General features: G+C 47.1%; 1 protein-coding gene across 1 annotated transcript in view; it reads right to left on the reverse strand.

Moving 5' to 3' along the window:
- ANKRD6 (ankyrin repeat domain 6) overlaps positions 1–8,110 on the reverse strand; it is a 165,219-nt gene extending 157,109 nt beyond the window's left edge. The window contains exon 1 of the mRNA XM_019520348.1: positions 7,997–8,110. The gene's annotated coding sequence lies outside the window, so the exon portion shown is untranslated. The remainder of the gene's footprint in view (positions 1–7,996) is intronic.
- Positions 8,111–8,328: the final 218 nt, after the last annotated feature.

An 8,328-nucleotide genomic window follows, 5' to 3' on the forward strand; every position in this document is an offset into this window, starting at 1 on the left:
GGGGGGGGAGGGGGGAAAGGGTTGTGTTTTTTGTGGATTTTGCCCTGGAACCCTAGATTTTGCAGTTTCCATGAAATCTGCGATACCACAATTTAGGTTTACTTATGGTCAAAGTGAAGGGCAGCGGCATGCTGAATGGATATGAGCAGGACAAGATTTCTTTGGCCTTGACAAATGAAAGCATGCTGAGAGCCTGAAGAAAAGTTTCAACTCTGTGAATGTGTTAGAGATGGTATTTAAGAAGAAAAGAATCAACAAGTGGGTGGGGGCAAGGGACCTAACTGCTGGAGACTGGCAGGACTGGGGAAGCAAGAAGTTTCCAAGAATCAGATTTCCGATAAATCAGGCAAACGGACTATACAGTTGAAACAGAGAACACTCTTTGGCATCCTAACCCTGACTCCCACCCCTGTACCCACAGAATGGCTCTGTTCCCCTGCCACAGTAGTTTGTGAGGTCACTACTTTATGCTAGCATCTTCAGTGACCAAGTGGTGATTTTAGTGGAAATCAAGCTTTTCCAGTTTTAATCAAAATAAATCTGTGTATGTCCTATGATGCCTAGAGGTTCTCTGCAATTTTCTCCCAAGCTGAAAAGTTGATCTCATACCTTTTTCAGAAGTTGGTAATGTAGCACGCTTGTACATGTGATGAAAATTGTCCATTTTTGTGGTTTAATTGCATCACGCTGTACACGTGTGTGTGCGGAGGGGGCAGGGGTTATGATTAAATGAGTTTGCAATATTGCAAACTAAACCACATCCACATGTAGTTTAGTTTGCAATATAGCTATTTGTAACATCACAGCCTTTGACAGCTCACTCCCACCCCAAGCGTGGGAGAGGGAGGCTGAAGGAAGAAGTGGTGAGGGGCCTGACCCTTTTTATTTTTTTCCACGGAGCCTGCCCATGTCTCCCATGGCTGCGGGCAAGCTGCCAGTGGGCTAAGCAGCCCTTGGGCTGTGGAGGGCCCCAGTCCGTCCTTTCGTGGTGGCGGCACACCCCAGAGCAGGCTGCTAGTGGGTGAGTGCTGCCCCGGCGTAGGCTCAGAGAACAGTTGGATTGGGCTAGGTGCTGCCTGAGAGCTGAGGCAGCACCTGCCCGCTAGCCATCCACCTAGGTGGCCCTGGGGGGACACTACCGCCACCACGGAGGGAAGGTCCAGGTCAAGGCCCACCAGCACCTCACCCACCAGATGCAGAAGAGGCGGGCAGGCTCCACAGGGAAGAAAGAAAGCTCAGGCCCCTCGTCACTTGTTTTTTTTCCTCGGCAGAGCCTGCCCATGCAAGCTGCCGCTGGGCCATGCAGCCCCTGAGCTGCAGGTGGGCCTGCTCCTTCCCTGTGCAGCAGGGGCGGCAGCGCCCCTTGGGGCTGCCTGGGTGGGGTGCTAGTGGGCTGGTGGCTGCCCCAGCTTGCAGGTAGCACCCGCGGGATTCAACTTTCCCAGAGCCCACATGGGGAGCACAGCCTGGTGGATGGACTTCCAGTGCGCAGGCTTAGCGAAGAGATGGATCAGGCAGGTGCTGCCTGTTTGCTGGGGCAGCACCCACACAGCTAGCACCCTGCCTGGGCAGCCCTGGGGGACACTGCCACTGTGGAGGGAAGGACTGGGCCCCCCACAAGTCAGGGGCTGTGCAGCCTGGTGGCAGCTTGTGTGAGCATACTCCGCTGAGAGAAAAAAAAAAAGCATCAAGGGGTCTGATCTTTTTTTTTCCCTCCACGGAGCTCGCCTGCCTCTCTCATGGCCGGGGGGCAAGCTGCCAGAGGCCCTGAGCTGCAGGTTTCCAGACCTTCCCTTCCCGGTGGCAGCACCCCCCAGGTGGCAACCATCTACTAGCAGCCCATCCAGGTGATCCTGGGGGGTGCCACCACCATGGAGGGAAAGACTGGGGGGCCCCGCAGCTCAGGGGTCACTCGGCCCATCAGCAGCTCTCCACAGCGGGCTCCACGGGAAGTAAAAAAAAAAAAAAATCAAGCCCTTCCCCAAAACAGGGATGGAAGCTCCTAAGTTGAAATGGTAGGGTTTTAAAATTATCACAATTAAAAACCCACCATTTCAGTTTAGGGGACTAAACCTCCATCACATGTACAAGCAGCTTTACAGACAAACCTCTGTCAATGATGTTGAGTGCAGAGTCTTAATATGATGCACAGCTGCTTAAGACAGGGACAGAAATCCCTGTGGTTCTTCAAAGCAGCCAGCACAACTTGGGAGTGTTACAAAATAAACATATACAAGGAATAGATGACTGGTTAATTCTTTTCTAACTTCTTGTACCTATTAGATGCAGTTCTTTTTTCATCCTTCGATACGTGACAAGTCATCTTTAAGGACCAGACAAAATGTTATGAATCAGAAAACACCTTCAGCTGAAAAGCTGTTTGCATACTTCATGAGCACAAAGCAGGAAGAAAGCAGTTAATTTATTTAACTTCATCTTAAAATGTATTTTATAAAAATAAGAAACCTTTTCATCCACAATTATCAAATAAGGCTGCATTCCACAAGTGAATAATACAAAATATGTATTATGAAAAGAGTACTCTTGCAGCTATATGTTGAGGCTGCCTTGCTCTTTCCATCATAATCCCCTGGTTTCAGTTGCTTGTAAGATAAAAAAGCTTTTATTTCTCTCTTGGCCTGCAAGTCTGGTCTCTGCCTAAGGATGAATCCTTTTATAAGCATTAAGCAAAAAGAGATTAGGCATTTGTTCATATGCAGGAGGTGGGGTGGGAAAACACTTTCCCAATAATTAAAAGGAATGCTCAAACCTCTTTTGGGCAGCTTGAGTGCCAAATAGCTCGGCTTCAATAACAGAGAAATGCTTTTGAAAGTTCTAATGAAAACTATTATAGAACCAAGAATTCCTCGTGACTCTGCCTCAGTCCTTAAGGATAACTGCCCATTTCTGCCCCTGCATTTCCCTTGCAAGAGGGCTCCTTGTTCTGTTTATTCCATACAAAGTGTGCTTGGTATCCTGACATCACTGCTACAACTTTTCTGCTAGACTGGGGTCCCCAACCTTTTCACCCCACAGGCCAGATGGATGGTGCTAGTTCCCTCCATGGGCTGGATTCAGAGATGGCCTTAGGGATGGGATATGTGGGTGATTTCCCAGGGCACCGTGATCAGGGGGTACCACACACACACACATACATGTAAGCAGCCCACACTCATAGCAGCACTCTTTCCCTGCCCCAACAGAAGGAGTGGTGCCCAGCGCAACTCTCCCCTCCACCTCCCGCCTGCCTCCCCCCTCTGCCTCCAGCTGCAGGTCAGGAGGAGCCAGGCTGGGTAGTACAGGTGGCAGCAGTACACCATGCCACTCTCCCTTCTCGCCAGACTGAGCCTTGCATTCCTGCCTGCAGCAGTGCTGCTGACCTGGAGGAAGGGGTGGGGGGGGGGAGATGCCGAAATATAAGTTTGCCCAGGACACCATTTTCCCTAAGGCCAGCTCTGAGGTCCCATCTGAAGCATGAGGTAGGAGTGGCAGGGCCCCATCTGGTATGTGTGGTAGGCACAGCTGGAGCCAGATGAGGCCATGCAGCAACAGCCCCACCCAGCCCCAATCCAGCAATGAAGTGGTGGCCTGGCACTGATCTTGTAGCTCCGAGCTCAAAAACTGGCAGTAGAGGAGGAATGCAGTGTTGCCACCATTTCTTTGCTGCCAAATTTCCTGATCCAGTGGGAACCCTGCACGCCAGATGGCAGGGCTCTGCAGGCTAGATTTGACCCACGGGCCAGGAGTTGAGCACCCCATCCCAAACACAGCATGAAATCCTTGCTTAAGCACCTTTACCACAGAGGTGTCTGTCAACATCTGTAACAATGGCAAAAACCCTGCTTTCAACAGTAGACACTTGAATTACAATGTTGGATAATGTCTTCCTAATCCCTTCCCCATAAGCTAATCTTTTAAACTTGCTTTGTTGTTTCTTGTGTGCCACAACGCAGTAACTTGAAAAATAATGGATATAAAGGAAAAATGGATTTTCTAGTATGAACACGAATGTCTTTTAAATAGTCTGACATACAAATGAAAGACAACAATCAAAGCCCTGGCCCAGATGTTTCGCCGGTGTATCAGTGGAGCTCGTTATGCTGAAAAAAAACAACATTTAGGTGCTAAGTAAATACAAAAAAATAATGCTTAAACTATGGTACAGAACCATGAAATCAGAATTATTATATAATGGATGCTCCTGCTGTTGTTCCAGTTGCCACTTGCAAATAGGCAACATTTCAATGACACAGCCTTAAATAATGTCCACTTAACTTAGGGATAAATAAAAGTGTAAAGATTAGGCATGCAATGATGCATCAATTGGCTATTGGATCAGCACCAATAAAGGGAGAAATGATGTCATCAGCTATCAGCTTTCTTTGGTCATTGCAGCCAATAATTATAGCTGTTTGCCCAGAGCACCCTGTCAAGCATAGTCTGGTCCCTGCACCCCGCTGCTGGCCTGTGCCCACGGCAATCTACAGGTCCTGGCAAGCAGTGGAGGGGTGCAGGAGGGTGCCAGGGAGCAGTCACAGGGCACTGCATTCAGGAACAAAGGGACCATTACTGGCTTCTGCTGCTGCTGCCATGGCAGCACCATGTGAGCAGCAGGGGCTTGAGTGCCAGGGGCACCATGGAGACAGGCTGCACATGGACAGGGTAAGGCACCACACGAAGGACATTCTGCTCTGCTAGGCACTGGGCACCTTTGCAAAAGTGCCTTCTCCCTGGCGGCCATGGGAGCTCGGCTGTGTGGGGCCTGCTGGCACCTTTGGCAGCAGCATGCTCTGGGGCTCCAAATGTGCTTGGCGCCACTGTCCATGCAAGGGTCCACCCTGCCCACCTGGGACAGCAGCAAGGGCTGTGTGGGGAGCAGGGCTGAAGGTAGGAGCCGTGGGCAAGGTGACGTGTGTGGGAATAAGGCGGTCACTGCCTTCCTCATTGAGAGCCAGAGCAGGGGAGGGAAGGCGAGTTAAGTGCAAAACAAACAAACAAACAAAAAAGGCTTTTTTAAGTGAGTAGTTTAAAATGCCTTACATTATTATTAAATAATAAGTTATCCAATCAGATTTGGCCAATAGAGTTGGTTAATCATTGGCTATTGGACAATGATTAACCAGCCAAGAAAATCTTTATCAGTGCACCCCTTGTAAAGATATTTAAAGGGAGACTGCCCAGCACAGCAACATACACAACCACTTGGCAACTGAGGGCTAAATCATGGCTCTCGAATGAAATCCTGGGATAACACACATGCAAGCCCCTGTGGAAGAGGCATCATGTTCTGCATAAGGCACAATGGCTTAAAAGTCTCTGGGCAAAGTGTACAGTGAATGCAGTTGCTACACTTGTATAAAATGAATAGAACATACTCGCCCTGTTGCTGTAATCTCAGCATTAGCTTTGCTGAATGTCTTGGGTTATCTTTAACTGTAATTCTGCTGGAGAAAGTAGTAGGTTCTCCTAAGGCCTAGTGGCTGGCAACTTCTCAGAGCCATAGGTTAGAACAACCCAGCTCAGCCCTGAGGCAGGTTGCAGCCATGGCTTTTCCCTACCATTGCTTGTTCCCACCCCCAAGGTGTGACACAGGTGCAGGTCCTCATGTCTGGCCCCAGCATGGACACAGGAGAAGCTCCCTGTCACTGGAATGCTGGCAAAACCTCCCCACAACCACCAACATGCTGCTGAAACTCCCTGGCTCTTATGCCGGATCCAGCGGCACCACAGGCCAGATCTAGCCTGAGGGCCATATGTGGCCAAACTCAGCCATAGAGAGCACAAACAGTTGCATTATAGCTGCTTCTTATGTGCTTGTTTAACAGGAAGAAGAAAAGCTCTATGCACTCACCGCTCCCCCCACCCCCATACACACCACAACATACACAATTTTAACAACCCCAATTTGTCCATCAGAGTAAAATCCATGCCCTACAAAGCCTGAAATAACTAAAAAGGACTTGAAAGTAAACCCATAATTCTTCAAAGCCAATAATGTCCAAGGGTGTTTCTAATCTCATTCTTCACGTAAAGGGCATGATCAAATACTGCATCCTATAGGAAGTCAGACCCATCTGAGAGGTTTGGTAACATCACTTTGAACTGAGCCATTTCCAGGAGTCACAGAATTTGTCACCAATTTCTGCAGTAGATTTACAGAAGGAAGGCAGGAAGGAAGGAAAACACCTAGGGAAATCTGACTTCTGATCTATTTTATAGTAAATCTACAGTAGTTCAATAGGAAGCAAGATCGGCTATAAAGACAACTATACTGAAATTAGTGAAGAATAGGATACTTTCACCTAGCACTCTGCTTTGTTACACCTGAGATGGGCTGAAGGCTAAAAGCAATCTCTTTTACCTTCCCCTATGTTTGAAATCCTCCTGGTCACATACCAGCTATAAAGTTTCTTTTCACTATCCACATCATACACCAATAAACAGTATGGCACTGACAGCAGCAACAGCTCTTGCAGAGCTACTGTCATGATGGCAGCAGTGTGAAAATAAAGTAACTTTGTGCAGGTCCAGCTACAAAGTATACAGGAGACCCTCCCCATCGCAGGGGACATGTATCCCCCGTGAATGGCAAAATCCGTGAATAAGGCACTGATTTCATGAATGCCATCTGCATTCATGAACTCAGCGCCCCCAGAGGCTGGGAGGGGGCACGGCTGTGTTGTCAACAGTGGGAGCACGGCAGTGGCAGTGTGGCGGTAGCAAGCATGGAGCTCCTGAGGAGCTCCTTTAAGTGCATTTAAGATGTGGGTTTGGCATTAGCAAATATTTGAAACCGCGACTGCCAAACTCGCAAATAGCGAGGGTTTCCTGTATTCAATAAACTTACTGTCTGCTTCTCTATACAGGAAAGAAAGTGCCGATAAGAAGTAGGCCATTAATTTATAGTCAAGTTTTTATAGCCAATTTGTTACTTTATAGTCAAGAATTTGTTTGCCAGTAAGTGGAAAGGAACTATTCATGTCAACCTTGCAATGTCCCTCTTGTCCAGTAGTGTAAAAAGGTGGGGAAGGAGGGGAGGGCAAGAAGGGCACCAACCCAGGGCACTGACTTACAGGGGTCTCCCCCTAGAATAGTACCCTCCCCTGAAGTCTTCTTCCTGGTAGGAGAGTTTTGCTCAGGGCACCACCCTACTTATGAAAAAACTGGAGTAGCCTAAAGATAAAGCAACTGTCCACAGTAATCACTACTACAACTACACAGGAGAACCTGAAGCAGCATTATTAAATCAGCAAGGAAAACCTCTTTGCTGTGCTGTGCTTTGCTACTGCTGCAAGTTTCAATCCCAGCTGAAGTTATCGTAATCATCCATTTACTATCAATCACATACAACATTTAAAAAAACAGAATACATTATGCATCCACTGTCTGAAGATACAGTCCTTGTTGCTTTTGGTAACACTGTTATGCCCAAGAAACCATTTTGGAATTCCAAGACAAAACCGGAAAACTTTGAAGTGCAGGTTGATTCTGGAAGTAATCGACAGTGAAAGGAGACTTAATTTACAGCCTAGTAGCAGATAAGGCCTGTTCCTCATATTCCTTTCATAATCCCAATAAGAAAAATGACTGTATATTCTGATTTTTAAGAATGCTGAAGCATCTACTTAACAAGAAGTGAAATCTGGTGAAACTTATTTAGTTATATAACTATATTAAATGCAAAAGACTGTATCTTTAGAGGAACACCAATGACCTTTGTATTTAGAGCTGCCAAATACTTCCCATCATTAAAAATTCTTGTGACATTTTTCTGAAGAAAACTACCAACACCTTTTTTACCCCAGGGCCTTGAAATCTGGGATGGGGGTTGATCTCGAGTCAGGAAGGTTACCTCTTGATGGCCTCACAGAAATTTGTTCCAATTTGCCATGTTATATGCTGCTGGAAAAAAACAACTAATTGAGAGAGAGTAAAATGGTTCTCCAAGAGGTGCTATTCACATATCTCACATAATTGATTATTGGTGCACACATACCTTAGACTGACTCTTGAGTTTGAGGGCATAACCATCTATTGGTTCATTCACTACAAAGAATCCCATAGTAGCAAGGACTGTGGAGTGGTTCAGAGGAGCAAAAATGGATATCAAACCTGGAAGGATAGTCACAGAACCAACAATTACTTTCTTCAAAAGCTTGTCCAATATATCAGATGTTCCACAAAGTGACTGTAAAGTAGCTTTGCCAAAGGTACATTAAATCTGGACACTTTTACAGTAATGTAGTACTGGATAAACCCAGAACCCTAGCTGAAGTACTCAGCATGGCTGACTGCTCCTTAAACTGGAAGTAGTGTAGCTCTGGCCAC

The sequence above is a fragment of the Gavialis gangeticus genome, unplaced genomic scaffold (assembly GCF_001723915.1).
Source record: "Gavialis gangeticus isolate Ggan-Ray unplaced genomic scaffold, GavGan_comp1, whole genome shotgun sequence".
Taxonomy (NCBI): domain Eukaryota; kingdom Metazoa; phylum Chordata; order Crocodylia; family Gavialidae; genus Gavialis; species Gavialis gangeticus.